The 21,910-nt window shown below is 42.9% G+C and overlaps 2 pseudogenes; both read left to right on the forward strand.

Annotated features, from left to right (window-relative positions):
- Positions 1–291: 291 nt before the first annotated feature.
- Positions 292–6,222, forward strand: LOC103286563 (ras-related protein R-Ras2-like; annotated as a pseudogene).
- An 8,527-nt stretch (positions 6,223–14,749) lies between these two features.
- Positions 14,750–14,894, forward strand: LOC114231758 (small nucleolar RNA SNORA48; annotated as a pseudogene).
- Positions 14,895–21,910: the final 7,016 nt, after the last annotated feature.

Consider the following 21,910-nt stretch of genomic DNA (forward strand, 5'->3'; position numbering starts at 1 on the left):
ACTTAGCATGTTCTTATGAGTAATTCTATACTCACAAAACCCTAATGATGTAGGTAGTCATTATCCCCATTTCACATTGAGGAAACTGAGGCACAGAGAGGTTGCTTAACTGCCCCAAGGTCTCATGGTTGTAAGTGGCAGGGTCATTATTTGAGCTGAGGCCCTGAACTTATATTTTTAACCTCCATGCTTCTTAGATAGAACTAGCAGAGATCTGAGAAATCATATAGAGATTTGGGGCCTGCACAGGTCAACCAATGTAAATAATTCAACTGCAGGTGAGCTTGCTCCATGGAACAGATGGAGAGGAAGGTCCAGATAAAACATGCAGAGCTGGGACGTGAAGGCAGACGGTCTGATGCCCAAGGCTGCCCCGACCTCTGTATCATCATGCCTCTTGCACACCTGCAGTTCTCCAAGGCCTTTTCCCTGCCCTCTGCCCCACTCACCCTCACTCAGCCTCCAACACAACAGGATGGACCGCAGTGTCTAAGGACATACTTAAGAGCTTAGTAATACGTTCCATTATTCACTATGCATTGCATGTTGAAGAAACTGAAATGTGATTAATTCTGGAACTTCCCTTTCATTTTTTATGAGGGCACACATCAAAAAATTCAAATTATAGCCTGGCCGGCATGGCTCAGTGGTTGAGCATCGACCTATGAACCAGGAGGTCATGGTTCAACTCCTGGTCAGGGCACTCGGGGTGGCAGGCTTGATCCCCAGTGGGGGGCGTGCAGGAGGCAGCTGATCAATGGTTCTCTCTCTCTCTTCCTTCCTCTCTGAAATCAAAATATATTTTTGTAATGCAAATTATAAAAGGCAGACATTTCTCACATTTTTCTGATTTTTAAAAATTAAAGTGTCAGTTGTGCGGTCTTTTGGAAAAATTGGGCTATTGTGTTTGCTGGAACAAGAGATGGGGCTTTTCAACAGGTTGTATCTCACGTTGTACGGCCACACTCAATGAGAACGCCCATTACCCGCTGGCTGCCCTATGCATGATGGGCCTCCCTGGTGTTTTCAAGCTCTCTCCTTGGTTCCCGAACCACAACTTGATATGACTCATCCCCACTAGCCTGAGTCACTTCCTATGTCGCCGGTTCACCAGCTCCCTCATCACAAACTCCACTATTTCTGCTTCTTTCAGAAGAGTGCCTTTGTGTACCCCTGACATAGGCCTCCAGATCATTCTACCGTGAGACTTCTGCCACAGGCATCACAAATTCCCTTCCTCCAGTTTCTGGGAATGAGCTACCCGCCATCCTTGGTGAGCTCCCTCTTTGAGCCGTTTCCACTCAGTATTAAGCACATTTTCCTCTTGGGTAAACCAACTGGCTTTTCATTCATCCCTTTTTACATATAATATTCTTTAACTGTTTTTACTGCATATGTGTATATATACATATATTTATATTTTAATATTAGCAGCCAATACTGTAAATTTTTTTTATCACATTACTAAGAAAAACTGAATTTAAATTCAAAGAATCATGTAGACAGACTATTCATCCCTGCAAACTCCATTGTCAATTCTTATGCAGGATCTTGGCGCACTGATGACTTGGCTAATAAAAATGCCTTCTGAAGTTAATAATCGCTCCCGGGCAGTGCTACCTTTCAATAAGAGAGTTCTTAAAAACACCTGACAGACCTCGGTTGCCTATGACAGATTTTCCCCTCTATACAAGTCACCGTCTGCAAGCAGAGATGGAGGCAATGCAATCATCAGAAAAGCTTCAGCCACTCTTTTCAATGTATTTGATATATAAGAAAACATCTGGTTTATGGGGGGAATTTTCAGAATACAGAATACTTGTGAGACAGACATGATGCCAGTACCTAATAAAGACAGAATTTCTTTTTTCTTTTCTTTCCTTTTGCTGGAACTGCCATTGGGAGGTTTCTGGCAGTTTTTAGTTTTGGGAGGTTGAGAGAGCTCTCAGAATCTTTGGAACAGATAGATTCCCTTTGGTTTGTGCAAAATTATTAGAATTGGTCCTATAGTTATTCAAATACAGGGTGGGGCAAAAGTAGATTTACAGTTATTCATATGGAAAATAATACATTAATTAATAATCATGCAAGAATAAACTCCTTCATGTATTCACAACTGTAAACCAACTTTTGCCTCACCCTGTGTAAAGCAAGTGCCTACCCATTGTCCTTGGCAACTGCAATGAAGTCACCATAAACCTGACTGATGTTGCCGATTAAGATGCCAAGTGTCCTGCCCACTGATGTAAGTGGGACATGTTCAGCCAGAACCATGCCCAGAAGCACATGCCTACATGGGAATCTAGAGTAGGACCACTGATATCTAAGGGGTATTTAAAGAGTAAATAATACCAACCTTTTGAAATGTATTTTCAACTACTTGAGTTGGTTCACAACTTTCTTGGTACAGATTTTTTAAAAAAAGACAATTTAGAGAATATTCATATTTTACATAATATTCTAGTAAACACATGCCAAAAATATCTAACACAAAAGTTTCATGAAGCAATACTTATCCTTATTACATATAATGCTTGTATTTCTATATATCCTATATCATTGTTTTAACATTGGTCATGTCCCACTGAATTCATATTATGACCTGTAAATGGGTCATCATTTGCAGTCTGAAAAACATCCAACTATTGTGACTGCTTTATCTGGGTCCAGGAGTCAATCTGTGGCATCCAAAAGATTTGTGGCCTTCGGCTTTGAAGTTCAGGGACCTATAATAATGTTAGCAGTTGACTTTAAAAGTTTCCAAATAGACGTGCTAGCTAGTTTCAGCTTTAACTCTGGGGGCACCTGGAGTGGTCAGGGGGCACTCTCATCTGCAGTTCATCCTCTGCTGCTTCTGCTGTCTATATCTCAGCCAATTGTCTAAGCTTTGCCAATTTGCACTCAGAATGTCAAAAATGAGTTTTTATGGTGGAAAGTGATGTCCTGTTGATCAGCAAAAAATGTCAGAAATGGGCTCCTATTAGTGAAATTAAAAGTATTCTTTGTCAAATAAAAAAAGAACACTCGTAATGAAGATGTTTCTAAGACTACTTAAAAGGGTATTCTTAATATGTGAACTGGCTAAGTTATCTCTACCCTTGTACAATTAGGGTGTCAGAATCCAGAGAACTGGGCAGCCAACAGCTCCAGGGAGACCTGACTGTTGCTAAAAGGCTCCACATGCACCCCCAGCATATGACCATTGATGTGAACTATCCTTGTCTGATAGCGACAGAAAGGGTGACAGGATCCTGCCTCTATAGTCTTGGCTTTTGTCTCCAGTGAACCATCCAAAAGGCCAGAGGCTATAACTTCAGCAAGCTTCCAGAATAGATAGGGTGAGCTGTTTTGTGCCTGCTTGCTAGTGAATGTGTGTTCAGCACATGTTTGCCACATGGCAGGATCTGGTCTGAGACTGGCTTTCATTATAACATGGTAGGAAGGTTATGTGGAAGTGTCCAACTATCACCCACCTCAAACATCCTTGGGGTGACTAGTGTTATCTTTTTTAAAAACCTCTAAGGGCTGTGATTACCAAATGGATTAAATTCAGTTCATAGGCCCCTTCTGCACTTGCAAATCTATGTCGAGATCAAGGGATGCAGAGAAGCAGGTCACTTTGTGGGAATGGCTGACAAATGCGGCCAACAGAACAGATATGTAGAATAAGTGAGTGTCCTCTCAACTCTCAGAATTCATTGGTGAGGAAAGCCCAGCAGAGGACGGATCTTCAAAGGAAGGGGACTTCGGGCCATTTTACTTTAGATCATAAAAGGAAATATAACCTTATTTGGTAAGCAGAGGCTGCTGAGTCCTAAAAACCATAAGTCACATTTGGAATCACAGTATATAACAAGAAGGATTTTGTTGACGTTCCATTCTATTTAAAGGTTGGTGTTTTAGTTATGAAGTTCACTGTCTCAGGATAATAATGTGGCAGGGAAAATGGTAGGACTCCATTTAAGTCTAAGATACATCCACTGCTGAATTTCAGACCTTCCTGATGAGTCAGACAAAGGGACAGGCCATAACTGAATAACCACAAGGAAGGGGCTTTGTGAATTATGGGGCTATTTGGAAGGAAGCTGGTGGAGAAGGTTTGACAAGTGTCTGAGAGATGGAGATGAAATGATGGGTTTGGGATCTGCCTTGTGTATCTCCCTGGCCATGAACTAGGCTTGCTCTCTCTGGGCTGCAGGCAGAATCAAAAGGAAACCTGAGGCCCTGGCTGGTTTGGTTCAGTGGATAGAACGTCAGCTTGCGGACTGAAGGGTCCTGGCTTCAATTCCAGTCAAGGGCATATGCCCAGGTTGCAGACTTGATCCCCAGTAGGGGGCGTGCAGGAGGCAGCTGATCAATGATTCTCTCTCACCATTGTTGTTTCTATCTCTCTCTCCCTCTCCTTTCCCCTCTGAAATCAATAATACACACACACACACACACACACACACACTGAGTGGCCAGATTATGATGATCTCTGAACGCATAATAATCTGGCCACTCAGTGTATATCCTATATAATAAAAGGCTAACATGCAAATTATCCCCTCAACCAGGAGTTCGACCAGCAGGCAGGCAAGGCAACTGCCCATGCCCCATCCCCCTGGCCAGGCTGGCCAGACCCCACCCATGCACGAATTCATGCATCGGGCCTCTAATACACACACACACACACACACACACACACACACACACACAGAATGGCCAGATTATTATGTGTTGAGAGATAATAATCTGGCCACTAAGTGTGTGTTGTGTGTGTGTGTGTGTGTGTGTGTGTGTATTTTATTTTATTTTTTTTAAGAAAACCTGAGGATATTGCTTCCAGTGCATTGAACTTGAGAATTAGGTGTAACCCAGACGGGGAGAGGGGTCTTCTCTTCACTGCTGTGTGGACCCAACACAGAAAAAATTCAAGGGCATGCAGTCAGGCTCGGCATCTTGGGTATCACTTGGAGAGCACAGTGCTGCCATCCCAGGCCCTGGCATCAGTGACGGTCCTGAGGCGTGACCACTGAGGCACTTTTCAGTCAGTGGGCACTGACTGTGTCAGCCGGAGAGACAGGATTTGAGATCAGTGTTTGCCGACTCATACAGTTTGGGGCAAAAGCCAAAAACTTTTGGTCATTACCCACACTGAGCTCCACCGTGCCTATTTACGGAGCAAGAGTTAAGGAAACTTGGATTAAATTTGGGAATCTGGGAATCACATTAGAATCGTGGTGATTCTGGATTATCCTTTTAAAACAGAGTCTGTGAGACACTGCCGAGACGTGTGGATTAGCACGCCCCAAGGCTGATGCTGCCCCTGGCCCGTGGTCACCCTGCTTCTCCACCTCGGGTGGGACTTAGCCAGCCAGAGTGCCACACCTCATGCACTGGCCTTCCAGGCAGCTCCAGGCCCTGGGGACCCCTGTCTGGCTGCTTACCTGCAGCCCACCAGCCGCACACTTCTCCAGAGCCAGGCCTAGGGTGGGTGGCTACTAGGTGTGGCAGAGGTGAGCTCGGTGGCATCCCCACAGCCATGCCAGCTGGTGGTATAGCTCGGTCAGAAGTACCAGATTGTGGTGGTTGGTGGGGCAGTGTGGGCAAGTTGGTGCCCACCATCCAATCCACACCGTCCTATTTTGTAATGGATTATGATCCAACCATCAGGATCCCTACACACAGTGTGTGATAGATGACAGAGAAGCCAGGCTAGATATTACAGACAGAGCAGGACAGGAAGAGTTGGAGCTCTGAGAAACAGCATATGAGAAGGTTTCCTGTTGGTCTTTTCAGTCACAGAGGCAGTACTGAAGAACTCTATAAGTTTCAAAGACAGATTCTCAGAGAAAAGGATTGTGATGAGTTTCCAATGATTTTAATTGGTAACCGCGCAGATCTGGATGATCAAAGACAGGTGACACAGGAAGGACAGCAGCGAGCTCACATCTGAAGGTGACTTACATAGAGGCGTCAGCAAAGGTTAGGATGAGTGCAGATCAAGCTCTGCATCAACCTGCCCAGCGTAGAAAGAAATTTCAAAAGCAGGAATGTCCTCTTTCACCAGAACCAATGCAAAAAGAAAAAGACAAGAAAGGCTGCACTGTGTCATTTTCTCAGAATCTCTTGATTTTTAGCTACCAACTGCCAGGGAAAGCCCTCATCTTCTCCTTCTCTCCGTACGGTTTATGTCACATTGGTACCTTTCTAGCCTTAGACAAATGGTCCCTGTGGTAGCCTTAGACCAAGAAGCGGGCTAATCCTTTCCATGAAGCTAATTCCATGGTCATTTCAAGACAGATATAAAGGGAACACTAAGGCAACTCCAAAGATCACCTGATTATTTTAATACATTTATCTATATATACAGACACATCCTTTTTCAAGGGCTCACATTTTAATAGGGAGGAATAAGAATTGGAGTCTGAGCTGTTTGCCAAGCTGAAGTCCTAAGTTCTGAAATCATTTTAACTTCTGGAATCATATTGACCACTGTTATTCTAAATAGAGACATAGGAAGTTTCTTAAATGTGAATTGTTGCCTATCTCTATAACTCTTGCTGTCACCTTCAGTTACCTTCAATACACTAAACTGAATCCTCAAAAGTGAGACCTCGCAGACCTTTACTGATGCTACAGCCTTTGTTTTCCAGTAGCCAAAATAATGTCTATTGTATTTATAAATTAAAGACTCATTTAAAAGCCTTTATTATTACTTCTACTCTTAAAGATGATAATATTCTATGTGGCCAAATATTTGGACTCATTCTGGACTTAGGCATTTCAATGTTCTTGGTTTTCTAATTTAACTCTTTTCACAACCATGTTGAAAGTAAAAATAATTTATTTATGGGAGGCAAGCGATTAATGTCTCTCTCTCTCTCTCTCTCTCTCTAAAATGAAAATAAGAACAAACAAACAAACAACAAAAACATATCCTTGGGTGAGGATTTTTTAAAAAGGAAATCCATTGGATCACGTAACTGAGCAGTTTAAGAGTATACGTGGATTCAGATAAGGTTTGATGCAAAATTTACATAATAATGTTGCAAAGGAGCTGAAGAAATTGATGCAAGGCAGGAAAAAAACAACACCCAGATATATATCACATCAATATTTAAAATGTTTGTCTATATGATAAATGAAAAAAAATAGCAATTTTATTTTCATTTCCCTAAGCAAGTGGCTGAAGTGGGATTTGAACACAAGTCAGTTGACCCTGAAATTCATATTCTCTTACCAATATCCTTCCTATACCATATCTTTCACATCAGTTCCATTTGGAATTCTGAACTAAGGCAGAAACATCAAAGAAAATACTGTCTATCCGATTTATAAAGATGGCAAAAGACTTAGAAATTCCACCTGGGAAAACTTAATGGAAATGGGGATTGTTTTTCTCATTGCTAAATTTGTAAAGGCTATGAAATAATGTAACTTCTCAGGAATCTTTAACTGTTTAACTGTTGCCTTTTATTGAGGAAGAATCATGAAAGGATTCTGACCAGCTGGCGGAGAGGAAAAGGACTGAATCGAAGCCAGAGGGAATCAGCTTAGTCACAACAATTACATTTCTCAACAGATAAAGGTACAACACAGGGATGGGTGTAGTAGACATATATCGCCTGCCTCTGCATCCTCCCCAGTTCCTGTGGTCCTGATGGATCCGTGAAAAGTTATGCCCCTCTCCTCCCAGTGAGAAAGTGGTCATGTGTACCAGGCTGACCAATCAATATTCTTGTCACTCAGGTCATGATGAAAGGCTCAAAGACAGGCATGTGATAGAAGCAGAGCCATGATTAGTGAAAAGGGAATAGAAAACATATTATATGTAAGGATATTTAAGGATAAACACCCAGACCACAAAAGAGGAGAGGAAAAGCAGAAAACAAAATAGAATATTAGTCACCAAGTGATTTTTGTAGTAAATAATAGACTATGACGTGCAATTGTGCAATTTTCCTTTGCCAGTCCATCAATGCACATGTAAGCAAAATCTTCCCTAGGACTTTTCTGCCGGAGTAATCAGAATACCTCTTTTCCCTTGGGGTTGACATCCAGTGGCATCCCTGAACTTCCAAGTCATGTGAGCCAATAAGTGTCCTATTTTGCCTGAGCTGATGTGTTCAGAGTTCTGTTTTCTAACAAGAAATTTTCACCAACATACCAGCTCACACTCATGTTTGTTGTAATTCCTTAGGTGAGTCTATTTATGTGAGATGCCTTGTGTGCAGGAGGATGGCCAGTTGAACACCTCTAGAGATCGGTCCCTTTGCACCAGGGATCCCATGGTGAGCGTAATAGAAATAAAAAGAAATGCAGGGCGAGTGTGATTCTCACTTCAGATTCTGGGAAGTGCATTCATGGCCCCCACGGTCCATAATATGACCCCAGAACTCTTAGGCGAGAGACATCTAAGTGATTTACAATGTGTAATAGATAAAACCACAATCCTTTTTCCTTTGTTGTATGAGAAATGAAAAGTTGATTCCTATTTACCATCCTTCACACAAGCCCGATTCTGGGCCACGTTATCAGCTGTCATTTGACCGGCCAAAACAGTGCTTTTTAAACGTTCTTTGTAATACTCATCCAGTAGAGCAAATTTATCAACCTGGATGTGAGTTGGAAGCAAGGTTGTAATGAATAAACACTAGCTGCAGCAAATTAAAGCCTTTCTGAGAGCCTTTATAACTTGGGGCTTCGGGGAACAGACAAAGGACCTGAGCCGAGTCTCTAACCTGGATTCCACGGAGAAGGGGAAAGACCACGAGCCACAGTATAAATGCCACCGCCTGTGGAGCTGAACGTTTATCCCACTTTATCCTCACGACTGTTTTGTAAAGGAGGCATTTTTAATTCACGGATATTCACGTAGAAAAATGGAGACTCACAAAGGTCAAGGTTTGTCCAAGGTCGTAAACTGGTACTTGGGGGATCTAGGAGTCAAGCTCAGGTCTGGCTTGTCCAAGGCCTGTGCTCTTCTCAAAAGCCCGTGTTTTATTCCACACACGATGTGGCCATCTACAGCTGGGTTTATTAACAGGTTTGCATTTAAGGCATTCCTTCAAGAACTAGACTTCTAGGCAAGACCTCTGAAGAAATCAAATCACTCCCACAATTCTTACAGTATGGTTTGGTCTTCTCTTCTACAAGGATGCTCTTCTACAGAAACTGTTTACTGCCTTGAAATACTCTCTTATCAAATCTCAGTTCAAAGCCTGTGTATGACCCAGCAAATAAACATCTTTCTTATTCTTCGCCACTGGCTCAACAATGCATTCCTCCTGCTCACAAAAAATCATATCCTCATCTATGGTATATCGCATGATACACCCAATCCATCTTATAGTTACTGCCCTAATTGTATGTAACCGTAACTAAAATGTTTACATAGTTGTGACGGGATCAATTTTATTACTTTTGCAGTATCCACACATTTCCCCTCTCCCTGAGTCTGCCAAAGAGACCCTATAATTAATTACCTGCCCAGCTTTCCTCCCTAGGAGACACAAGAAAATAAAAGAATTCCTCTAATTATTTTGTGCTTGTTTGTGCCTCTATTAATCTGACTCTTCTCCGAGACGGAACCACCTGGGACTAGATGCTATAGAGCTGCACAGTAACAGCTGTGAAAAGCGAGCAGTGCACCAGGTACAGAGGCACACATGCCTGGTGGCTGCAGGGCGGGATGATTCCTGGAGCCACAGCGTCCCTGGTGTGTTTTCCACCGTGTTATCAGGGGGATTACATGAAACAATGTACATGAAAATTCTTTCTGAACTACAAACACTGTGCAAATGGGAGCTGTTAGAACCAGGTGGTGTGCGCAGTGGAGGGTACCTTTTGCCGGGGGGTAAGCATTTCAGTTTACATAACACTTTTCATTCCGGGAACCCCAGACCCTTGTGAATATTATCCTGAGGAAATATCACTTAAACATGCACATAAATAAACAGTCTAACAAATGCAGGCACCAAGTATGATGACAATGATGAAGGTCTTAAATAAGAACATCAACGTTTTGACATGTCAGCTCTCAAGGATGTTGCCACTGTAGTCACAACAACCTTCTGAGGGGAAAAACAATTCTCAACATGAATGTTTCCCCTCAGTGTTGACTGTTTGGGTGAGGAGGGAGGAAGAGGGGAATGGAAGTGGGAAAACATTTTAAAATGTGAATTTTATTTCCCTATCAGGACACCAGAAAGTTAAATATAACTGCACAACTCTTCTTAAGAGTTTCTTTTTGTTTTCTGGTGGTAAAGGGAAAAGAAGTAAGCTGTCATTATCAGAATGATCAAAAGCAGAGAGAAAAGAGGCAAAGGTAAGTAAAACACCAATTACAGCACTGCCAATCTGTGTGGGTCGGGCTCCTTCCAAACTATAATACGAATGGACTTGAGGACTAGGGGATGGGGATGGCGGGGGTGAGGAAGAGAGAGCCGCCAGAATACAAGACGGGAGGCGTAGAGAAACTGCCCCTGGTGCAGTGGGAGCAGTTCAATCGGGCACAGCCCTGCACATTCCCATGCATCAGCTCCACCGTGGTGTGCTGGTACAGACCTGGCTCCGGGCTCACTGCCTTTGCTTGGGTAGCTAGGCATGAAAAAGAACCATCCGCAACCGGAGCGCAACTTAATTCCCAATTCCTCTCTGGAAACCATCCGTTGGCATCATGAAATATTCTGGGTAAAGGCTGTGCTTTGGCTGGGCAAAAAAGGAATTTCAGACCCTCCATCAGGGTCTTTGTGGCTGAAGCTAAGCCAGTTCTTGGAAACCGACAGAGGAATCGTACCTCTGGAATAGTTTGTGTTGCCCCGGCATCTCACTGTTCCTGCCAATGACAAACAGAACCCCCTAACAATTTTTCCTCTCTCTCCTGGCAAAGGCAATGATGGCACAGCTGTTTTCTCACTATAAAAAGACAGTCACTCCTCTCTGTCACTCCAGCCTATAGCAAAAGGTCAACTTACGCCAGTGATTGAACTGCCATGAGTCCTGTGAAGAAATGCAAATCCACCAGGAGAGGCTCTAAGATTCCTAATCGTTTTATCCCGTGCCAGCACAAAGCCTGAGGGTGGTGCTCACTCAATTTTGAATGAATGCAGGACAAGGAATTTGGATAAATATTGCATTGTCTGCTGTTTATGGGAATCTTTATGCAGGGTAGCTTGGGTCAGGGAAGTCACTTTATCATTAAATAACTGCTATGCTTTTGTATTGAGTACCTAATGGGTTCGAGACACATCTGAGAAACATAATAAAAACTGGAAGAAAGAATAAGTGGACTTCCAGTAAGCATGAAAGACTATACACAAATGTGCCTTTCCCTTCCCAAACTCTCTAAAAAATTAAAAGTAAAATAAAATAAAACTTGAATCTACAAAAACAAAGAAAAAAGAACAGGAGATGACAGCCATAATATTTTGGAAATGGAAACACAAGGAGAGGAAGGAAAGGGGGTACAGGAGCAGGATCAACCAGAAAAAAACAGTTCATGCCTCAATCCCCAGAAAGACTCAGGAATTGATGCCAGGTGCCTCTGAAGGCAGAAATAGGTTTGAAAATAGGACAACTGATTGCAAGTTTTGTAAGAAGTGAGCAATCTCCCGGGTCCCTTCACCAGCTCTTTGTGGCCAGGCAGCCACAATCCCTACCCCAGTGGAACATCAGGGGGTCCCCTGTGCTCACGCTGTGCTGATGTGTTCTGGACTCTGGAACACCAGACACAGCCACAGTGGAGTGAGTCACCACAATTCAATGGGAAGATTGAGTGAAAAAAATCCCATAATAAACAGCAAGTCCGTCCCAACCCCACTCCCTTCTTTATGTTAGTTCTCAGAAATACTGCCATTCAAGCTTAAAACTGCAGACAGGAGAGAGAAAACTGGTCACAAAGAATTAGGGCCAAGAATGGCATCAGCTCCTCTGAGGCAACACTAGCAGCTTGACCTTGATTTGCTCTCCACATGCTTGGTTCTACAGCTTTGACTTCATACTTAGGCTCCCACAAAATACTGGTGTTTGCCTCTGTGAGTGCTTGGTATGGTGTATCCACCCAGCCCCGGGTTCTCAACCTACAGAGATACTGAGGAACTGCCTTATGAAGGCCAGCATGGATTGTTCCCTGGACCCTCTATTCTTTGCATAGTACTCTCAATTCCCTGTTCTCCTCTTGTGATTATAATCTAAAATGCAACTGCAGCAGCCAATCCCAAATATATTTCTGACTCCTGCAATGTAGCCAAAGATTCATTTCATCACACTTTCCTTTTTTGCTGATGATGGAAGGAACAATTGGATCATGGCTTGCTTTGATGAATAAATAAGTGGCCTGGTGACATCTGGAGTGGCAGCCTTCCAGATCCGAAATCGCCATAAAACTGCAGACACAGATACTGAACCTGGGGTGGAGACAACGGGTTCAAGGACCATAGATTTGATGTTACCTCACTACCCAAACATCAGCCTTGATTTCCCTTTCTTGGCTGCATTCAGGGGCCAAATGCCAACTCCTCATAGACTATGTAATGGAGACGAGAAGGTGATGCTCAGAAAATCCACCAGAGTCTATGGAGCCTGCAGCAGCCAGTATGCTTGACACATACTGTAATCCTGTTGTTACAAGTGTTCTTTAAAAAAAAAAAAATCTTCATTGTTTAAAGTATTACATATGTCCCCCACCTCAGGCCTTCCCCACCCTATTGTCTGTGTCCATGGGTTATGCATATATGCATACAAGTTCTTTGGTTGATCTCTTCCCACCCACCCGACCTTCCCAAGTATTCTTTCAATGTAAAAAGAAGAAAAAGAATAATCTCATCTTTTTAGGCAGCTGATGGTGAAGATGATCACTTTTGCTTTCGGCATACCAATGGAGGGGAAAGTCAATCCCCATGGTCTAAAAACAAAAGTGAGAACCTCATTTTTATACTTGGAAGAATTTAAGAGAAACAATCTGTAGGAACTTGAATGGACACAACTCTACTGTGCCTCTGGTTCCTGGGTTTTGTGTTTGAACTTGGTCTCTGCCATTGAGCATTCCACTGGTAAGGCTGGCCCCACTTAACTCATGAGAGGAAATTGGCACATTTCCAAGGTTCAAATGCAGTGTGAATCTGGAAAGATAGTGTTATTAACTGAAATTTGCAATAGATGAGAGGAGCAATTGGCAACTGAGGAAAAGAAGATGGTAAGTTTGTTGGAGGGCATGGTGAATTTGAAATATCTGCAGAATATTCAAGTTGAGGTTCTTGAGAGCACTGAAAGTGTCACAAGGAAACCAGAAAACTGAGCTCAGGGGATCAATTAAGTTTACTTCAATAGATTTGGAATTCCTTTAATTAGAGCAGCGATTGTGAACTGGTGTACTGCAAGAATTTTTAAAACACACAATACCTGACTATTTAGTCAGAGGCACAACAGTAGCCCTCCCGAGTGAATAAATCAAAATTATACCTTTTTATTTTTTATCAGATCAGCAAAAAATACATTTTTTGGCATTCTGCAGAATTTGTGGTTAGTTTATATGTGCCATGAAGGAAAAAAAAAAGTTTGAAAATCACTGGATTAGAGGATAAACTTAAAGCCATAATCTTGGATAAACTCATTAGAAGACAAAGTGAAAAGTTTGAAAAAAAATAGAAGGCTGTTTCAGTCAGGATAAGAGGTAGATTATGCTGCAGAACAAACAACCCCCAAATCACAGGGACTTAATATATCAAAGGTTTCTTTCTCATCCAATTTATGTCCAGAGTTGTCTGGGAATTCTGTTCAGTGTCATCTTACTCTGGCACTTTGACTACTGAGCAACCACCCACCTGGAGCATTGCTGGTCTCTGTAGCGGAGAAAAGAAGGGTCTCATACTAGCAATTAAATGCACTAGCCCAGAAGTGACAGGTGTTGTTCCTATTCATAACCCAAAGGCCAGAACTCACCATTTAGCCCTACCAACCGCAAGCACAAGGAAAGCAGGACATGTCATTCAACCATGCATCTGGAAAGAGAGGAGTGCGGCCAGAAGGAGCCACATTAGTGACTACGCCAAGGGCAGAATTTGTATAAACATGTTACACCACAGATGCAAGAACTGAGTCAGGATGGAAAGAAGACAGAGAAATAACAATTAGACATAGGAGGAGGAGGAGGACAGCAGGAGCCATCGATGGATGACCCGAAGGAAGGAGAGCGAAGAAAGAAGCAAGTTATCCATGCAGAAGTTTCTAATAGAATGGTGCACCGTGCACAGTAAGGCAGAGGTATTTAACAAGATGGCAAGCTGGCTGTCACACCACAGGCACTTCCGGATGCCACTCATTTGCTTGATGAATTTCTCAGAGTCTCAATTTCTGTCCCTCAGCCTAACCTGAATCCCACATCTAGCCTTAATTATAAGAATGCATACATAAGGCTGCCTTAGCCTGTTACCACTCAACAACATTCCTGCTCTGATTTCATTCTTATTAAGCAAACTTCTGCTTCTGACTTGGCTTTCCTTGAAGGTCTATTTTAAGTAAGAGAATGTGTTAGTCACAGTGGAGCATTTAAGACCACATGACAACTCCATGGCTCACTGGGTAAATTTAAAAACTGGTATTCTGGCCATCAGTGTGGTGAACTCGGTATACAGCAATCTCTCACTAGATGGTTCCACTCTTGATATGCAGGTAAATGTATGCTATGTAGGCAAGCATAAGGCCTACAAGCTTTATGTGTAATATCTGATATTTTCCTAATATGAGCATTTAGAAGAAAAGCTCCACCCCCTGGCAATGGGCAAGAAGACACCTGATTGGTGGTGTTGCTCTTATATCAATCAGGGGCAAAGCAAATGTACAGTCCTTAGTTCATCCTAGCTTAATGCCTGTGTCGGTGGCCAGAGCTGTTTCATGCCTGAGGCACATAAAAAAAGAAAAAGAAAAAAGAAAAGCTCCAATAAAAATAAACTCCATGTTGAAAAGAGGCAGAGGAAGGAGTAAAATAATTCAATAGGGGGGAAAGGGTGAATAACAAGCAATTAAGAAGTAAAGGTGGATAGCAAAGGATTTAGAAGTAAAAAAGAAAGCCTCAGGAAAGACTGCAATTTCAGAAACCTAAAAGTTTGGTGGCCTTTTAATTTTTGCTGAATTTAAAACAGGTCTGCAATTGTTTATAGGCTATGAAGTCTGCAATTTGGCAAAAATTTAAGTTAAGGTTATTGATGGTGGGATGGAAATACCAAAACTAAATACATGCATATTAGCCTCAAGCCAAGAGTATATTAGGTTTTTTTTTATATATATATATTTTATTGATTTTGCACAGAGAGGAAGAGAGAGGGATAGAGAGCTAGAAACATCGATGAGAGAGAAACATCGATCAGCTGCCTCTTGCACACCCCCCACTGGGGATGTGCCCGCAACCAAGGCACATGCCCCTGACCGGAATCGAACCTGGGACCCTTGAGTCCGCAGACCGACGCTCTATCCACTGAGCCAAACCGGTTTCGGCTATATTAGGTTTTTTATTTCTAAAAATAAGCATGTTAGGAATTGTTAAATAAATTATAATAGGACCAGATTATATATTAGGATATTATGTACTATGTGAATCCTACCTAATAAAATGGTAATATGTAAATTACCATCACTCCGCTACGCCCATGATTGGGCCAGAGGGAGGCGCAGGGGGCGGGACTCGGGGTGGCCGGGGTAGCTGATTGGGCCAGCGGGACGCTGAGCTCGCGTCACCAGCAGTGGCGCGAGCTCAGCGTCTGCACCATAGCTATGCTGTGGCACAGAAGGGGCCTCTGGGGCAGCAAGCCCACGTCCCGCCGCGGATCATCAAAAGCGGGGGAGCTGGGTGCCTGTCCGCTCCGGCACCAGGCCTTTCAGAAGCCTCCGCCAAGCCGGAGGCTTCTGAAAGGCCTGGTGCACCAGCGGACAGGCACCCAGCTCCACCGCGATCGAAAGCGAAAGCGTGTAGGGGACCCTACACGTGCATGATTCAATCATGCACTGGGCCTCTAGTTATAATATAATAAACTATAACATTATAATATTATGGAATACAATTTGGTCTTCAAAACTACCTTGTTGAAGAGTATTAAATAGCACAGGAAAACGATGGCCTCAACACAATGTTCAGTGAGAAAACAGCAGGATTTTAAAATGTGTCTGCATTTTTACAACATATTTGAAAAATAGAAAAGACTGGAAGATCTCAAGATTGAGTGTTGAAGAAGTGATGTGATTAAGGCTATTTTTATTTTAGTCTTTATACTTTCCCATGATTTCCAAATTTTCTATAATAAACTCAGACTTCTTTTAGATAATGTAAATTACTTATATAGAGAAGCATTCTTCCATTAGCAACTCAGTTTTTCAATTATTTTTGTTAGTTATATTGGAATTAAAACTCATTAGATACATTAAATGTAACATTTTTAAATGCTCAGGGTATATATGCTCCCAACTGCTTTTAAAATGAAATTGTAATTAGACAAAACAAGAGAAATGAAACTAGAAGAACTCTCTGAGGGTAATGGCAGAGGCATAAAACGCTCCATTTCAAATATTGTGAAATACTTATCATACAAATGATAATCTTGTCAACATATTTTGCAGAATGCAATACATATAAATTAAAACTTGATTTTAGAGCCTCTCATTGATTTTAATATAAACAAAAAGTTTCCAAATTCCAAAATGAGTTAAAAGTTTGTTTTTACATTATCTAAAAGTGAAATAAGCAAACCAAGATTGAAAATAAGATTATGAAGGAACCAGTCCACCTGCCTATAAGTATATACTATTGTCAAATAGTGGAACCATTCTTTACATACTTACAATCTATATATATATAAAAGCCAAGCGACTGATGGTAGAACGACCAAAACGACCAGAATGACTGGAGGCTATGACAGGCACTGTGGCGGCCAATCGACCTGATCAGGGGCAGGGCTGGCCAGCCAACCACCCGCGGCCCCTCCCCCCTGCTGGCCCCGCCCCCGATCGGACTCCCTCACCCCAATTACTGAAGTGTGACCTTCAGTGATTCTAAGTAAGTAAATGCTCTCCAGCCTTCATAGACCAGGAACCTGAATGACGAATGATCAGGAGGAAAACTGCTTACCATCTGGACCGTTAGTCATGTGTCCAGGAGAGGTTCCCAGCACAACCACTATCTTCCTGCGTTCTCTCTCCACTGCTAACTACTAAAGAAGGCAGCCATATCACACCATGTCCTCTCTTTAGAGGGTTTGTCAGCAGGGAACTAAACCGCATTACCTGTCTAGGGAGAGGCTTAGAAATAGAAGCTGTAAGTATCCCTGACACTAAAGCGCCTTTGAAGCTTCAACTCATCCAAAAGCCTACAGCAAACGTGTATACACCCTGCAAAGATCTCTGACACTAATAACTCCCCCCAGCCGGCTGCGGCCCCTCCCCCTGGCCGGTCCCTCCCCCCAGCCAGCCCTGCCACCAGCCAGCGCCCCCCACCCCAATCAGGGGTGGGCGGCCGGACTCCACCCATGCACAAATTCGTGCACCGGGCCTTTAGTGTATGTGTTATTTAACAACATGCTAAGTATAGTTCTAAGGTCCATTTGGTGATGCAGATGAAATGAAGAAAGTTTCCTCTCATCTGATTGATTCTACTTTTTCTGCCAAGTCTGAGGCAAGATCATCTGAGAGGGAAGGAACACTGGGAAGTTCAAGAATCAGGAAGGTAGAAAGGCTTAAGATAACTCTGCAGGAACAGGAGACTGTCTACCAGAAAAATGCTATATTACCATGGCTTGAAGGTTGAGATCTAACTGTAGACTGAAATTATGTCAGTGATACTAATTAAATGATCTCATTGAGCAAGCTGGACTCCTAAGGTGCAAGGAGAGCACAATTTTATTCTTCACCCTGAACTGCACATCCTTGGGCTTTCTTCCAGACCAGCAGGAACGATTCTCTCTGATTTCTTCCTTTGCTACCAGTCGGAGAAAAGTCTGCTCTTACAGGACTCATTTGATTAGAGCAGGCCCATCCATGATACTCTCCCTTTGGCCATAATGTATCATAACCAATAGCTGATCTATCTTCATATTCACATGATCCACCCACCCTCAAAGGAGAAGGAATTATACAAAGGCAAGGATCATTGGACGTGATCTTAAAAATCTGCGTATCACATTTACTTAACAGAATAGCAGTTATGTTTCAGGCACTGCCCAAAGTACAGTGGGCACAAAGATAGATTAGATGCCTTTGAGATGCTCATCCTCTAGCTCCACACTGTTCAATACAGGAGCCCCTAGCCATGTATGGCTATTGAACACTCAAAATGTAGCTAATCCAAGTTGTGATGTGTTATAAGTGTAAACTGCACACTGGATTTCAAGAAATTAGTATTCCTCCCCCCAAAAAACTACAAAACATCTCATTAATATTTATATATGAGTTATATATCTACATATCAAAGTGATATTCCAGCCCTAGCTGGTTTGGCTCAGTGGACAGAACATTGGCCTGCAGACCAAAGGGTCCCGGGTTGTATTCTGGTCAAGAGCATGTATCTGGGTTGCAGGCTCCTCCCTGGCCTGGGCCCTGGTTAGGGCTCATGCAGGAGGCAACCAATTGATGTGTTTCTCTCACATTGATGTTTCTCTCTGTCTTTCTCTCTCTCTTCCATTCTCCCTAAAAATCAATGGAAAAATATTATTGGGTAAGGATTAAAAAAAAAAGTGATAGTCCACCTGTTTCTTTTTACTTTTAGAAAGTGTTTAAAAAAAAACTTAACGTCACAAATGTAGCTCATACTATTGGACACTACTGGTCTAGACCAAGAAAAAGACAAATGCTTCCCAAGTGTAGCAGGTACCATGATAAGAAAAGCCAATTGCATTTTGGGCACATGCACAGGGAGTGGTCAGTTTAGCTAAACAAAATAGTGTTAATAGGAAAGGCTTCAACTGCTTGGTTTCCCCTTCATAGCAGACAAGGTAGAGTACACCTGCCATGCAACAGTCCTTTTCCAATAGACAGGAATCCTTTACATAAAACAGCAAAGCAGTTAGTACTGACTTTTTATTTTAGAAGACATAATTCAAAGTAAGATTCTAAAACCGGGCTCTCTCTGGAGCACACCCACACCTTTCTTTCCCAAGCATGTATTGTTACCTTTTCTAAGGGTCCCCACGAGACTTACAACCAGGCGAGCAGCAGGCAGTGGCAGCTTGTCCAGGGCTAATCCCCTGTACCTGTCTCCAAGGCCCTCTTTTCTCTGACTTTTGAGGAAGCTAACAGCAGCCTCGCCTTGGCTCACTTCTTTGGTATAACGTTTCTAGAGTGTCAAAGCAAAGCACCACCTAGGCCAGGGGTGGGGAACATCCAGCCTTTGGGCCGTATTAGGCCCTTGAAATCATTTGATCTGGCCCTGCCAAGGCGTTAGGGGTGAGTTAGTTAAATGTTTGACCAAATAGAGCAGGCTAATTTTTAAGCTGATAATTGTGTATGGCCTTCGAATGATGTTATAAATATCCAAATGGCTCCTGGCAGAAAAAACGTTCCCCATCCCTGACCTACGGTCTCTCCTGTTGCTCCTTTTACACTAAGCTCTTCCTTTGTTTCACTGTCCCAGCTTTAATAAAGTACTCTCAAAATAAAAAAAACTAAAACAAATACAAATGACCAAATACAAGTGAACACTTTCCTGACAAACCCCTAACTGTTATCCATCCACCCAGACCTTTCCTTTCTTTCTCGTGGACCCTGAAAGACAGAGCCAACTCTCTCTCTGTGCTACTTTGTAGGGTCAAAAACTTCAAGGCTGTCATCACTGACAGCCGCCTATCTTCAAAAGTCCTCACAGGCAGTGCTTCTCTGGCTTTTGATCTCTCCAATAGAGGGCAGCCATTACCAGCTTAATTAGAGACTAGCTAATTACCTTCTTGGCCCTCCCAATTAGTTCAAAGAGCTCTCTTGGCTTCCTCAACTTATGACAAATAAGAAAAAGAATGTTGAAATGTGATCTATAAATTTTTTTCTATAATGGCCTTTTTTTCCATTGGGACATTCCTTGTCAGTTATCTTTTTAGATTAGATCCTATTTCCTATAATGACTTATATGAATAATATTTACTCATTAGACAAACACTTTTATATGCAAATAGTTAATAGTTGTTAAGCATATGCTATGTACTAGATGTTGTGTGAAATACTTATATCATCTCATTTAATCTTTACAACCCCAAAAGGTAATAATAATAGAATACTGACAATTATTCAGTGCTTGCTATGTACCAGGTACTTTTCTAATCTCTTTGTATTTGTGAAAAAGTTAATTTAAGGATTAAATGAGATAAAACATGAAAAGTGCTAAGGATAGAGCCTAGCATTGGGAGAAGTGTTCAGTAAATGTTAACCTACATTGAATCCACATAAAGATCCTATGTCATAAATAATATTATCATTTATATTTTACAGATAAGTAAACTGAGACTTAAGAGGGCTTAAATTCCTCACCCTAACCCTACCCCTAAGCGGTGTGGCTCAGTGGATAGAGCATCAGCCTTCAGACCAAAGGGTCCCAAGTTCGATTCAAGTGAACGGCATGTACTTTGATTGCAGGCTGCTCCCCAGCTCGGGCCCTGGTCCTGGTCAGGGCATCGTGCGGGAGGCAAACAATCGATGTGTTTCTCTCACATCGATATTTCTCTCTGTCTTTCCCTCTTTCTTCCACTCCCTCTAAAAATCAATGGAAAAATATCCTTAGGTGAGGATTAAAAATCCTCTCTAATAAAAGAGTAATATGCAAATTAACCACCACTCCGCTGGTCAGGGCGAGTATGCAAATTAACCCCAACCAAGATGGCTACCAGAAGAGAGGCTTGGGTTTCCCCGGCAACAGAGGAAGCCAAGCTTTCCACACACTCTGGCGGGCCCAGGCCTCCACTCAAGGATACAAAGTTTCAATTATAGAAGATACATCAATCCCAAGAGAAATGGCTGCCGGCCTTGGAGCGAGCAGGAGGCTTGGCTCCACTCCAGGATACAAAGTTTCAATTGTAGAAGGTAAATAAATTCCAGATACCAGGTCCTCTGCTTGGGTCGCCAGGGGCGTGGCTGGCCTGCAAACCACCACAGGCCCCTCGCCCAGGCCTCTCCACGCCCCAAGGGAACCCTACCCTGATCCAGGACACCATTCAGGGCAAACCAGCTGGCCCCCACCCATGCACCAAGCCTCTATCCTATCTAATAAAAGAGTAATAGGCAGATTGACCACCACTCCAACACACAAGATCAAGATAGCTGCCCCCATGTGGACACAAGATGGCCACCACAAGATGGCCAGCAGGGGAGGGCAGTTGGGAGGCACCAGGCCTGCAAGGGAGGGCAGTTGAGAGAGACCAGGCCTGTAAGGGAGGGCAGTTGGAGGCGATCAACCCTGCAGAGGGCAGTTAGGGGTGACCAGGCCGGCAGAGGAGGGAAGTTGGGGGCAAACAGGCTGGCAGGGGAGCAGTTAGACATCATTCAGGCTGGCATGGGAGTGGTTAGGGGGTGATCAGGCTGGCAGGCAGAAGTGGTTAGGGGCAATCAGGAAGGCAGGCAGGCGAGCAGTTGGGAGCCAGCAGTCCTGGATTGTGAGAGAGATGTCCAACTGCCTGTTTAGGCCCGATCCTATCAGATTGGAGAGGGTGCAGGCTGGGCTGAGGGACACCCTCCCCCGCCCCCGTGCACGAATTTCGTGCACCGGGCCTCTAGTAAATAAATAAATATATAATAAAAGAAAAAAAATCAGTGTTATCTTGTGAATCCCAATTGATTACAACATAGGTGCTTTCAATACCTTTTATAAACTAGATTATATGGAAGGTAGAATTTCTTAATTGCTAATTTTTTTAAGACTGCAATGTCCTAAAAGAGTGGTCTCCTTGATGAAGGATATAAGGCA

The sequence above is a fragment of the Eptesicus fuscus genome, chromosome 15 (genome assembly GCF_027574615.1).
Source record: "Eptesicus fuscus isolate TK198812 chromosome 15, DD_ASM_mEF_20220401, whole genome shotgun sequence".
In the NCBI taxonomy this organism is placed as follows: domain Eukaryota; kingdom Metazoa; phylum Chordata; class Mammalia; order Chiroptera; family Vespertilionidae; genus Eptesicus; species Eptesicus fuscus.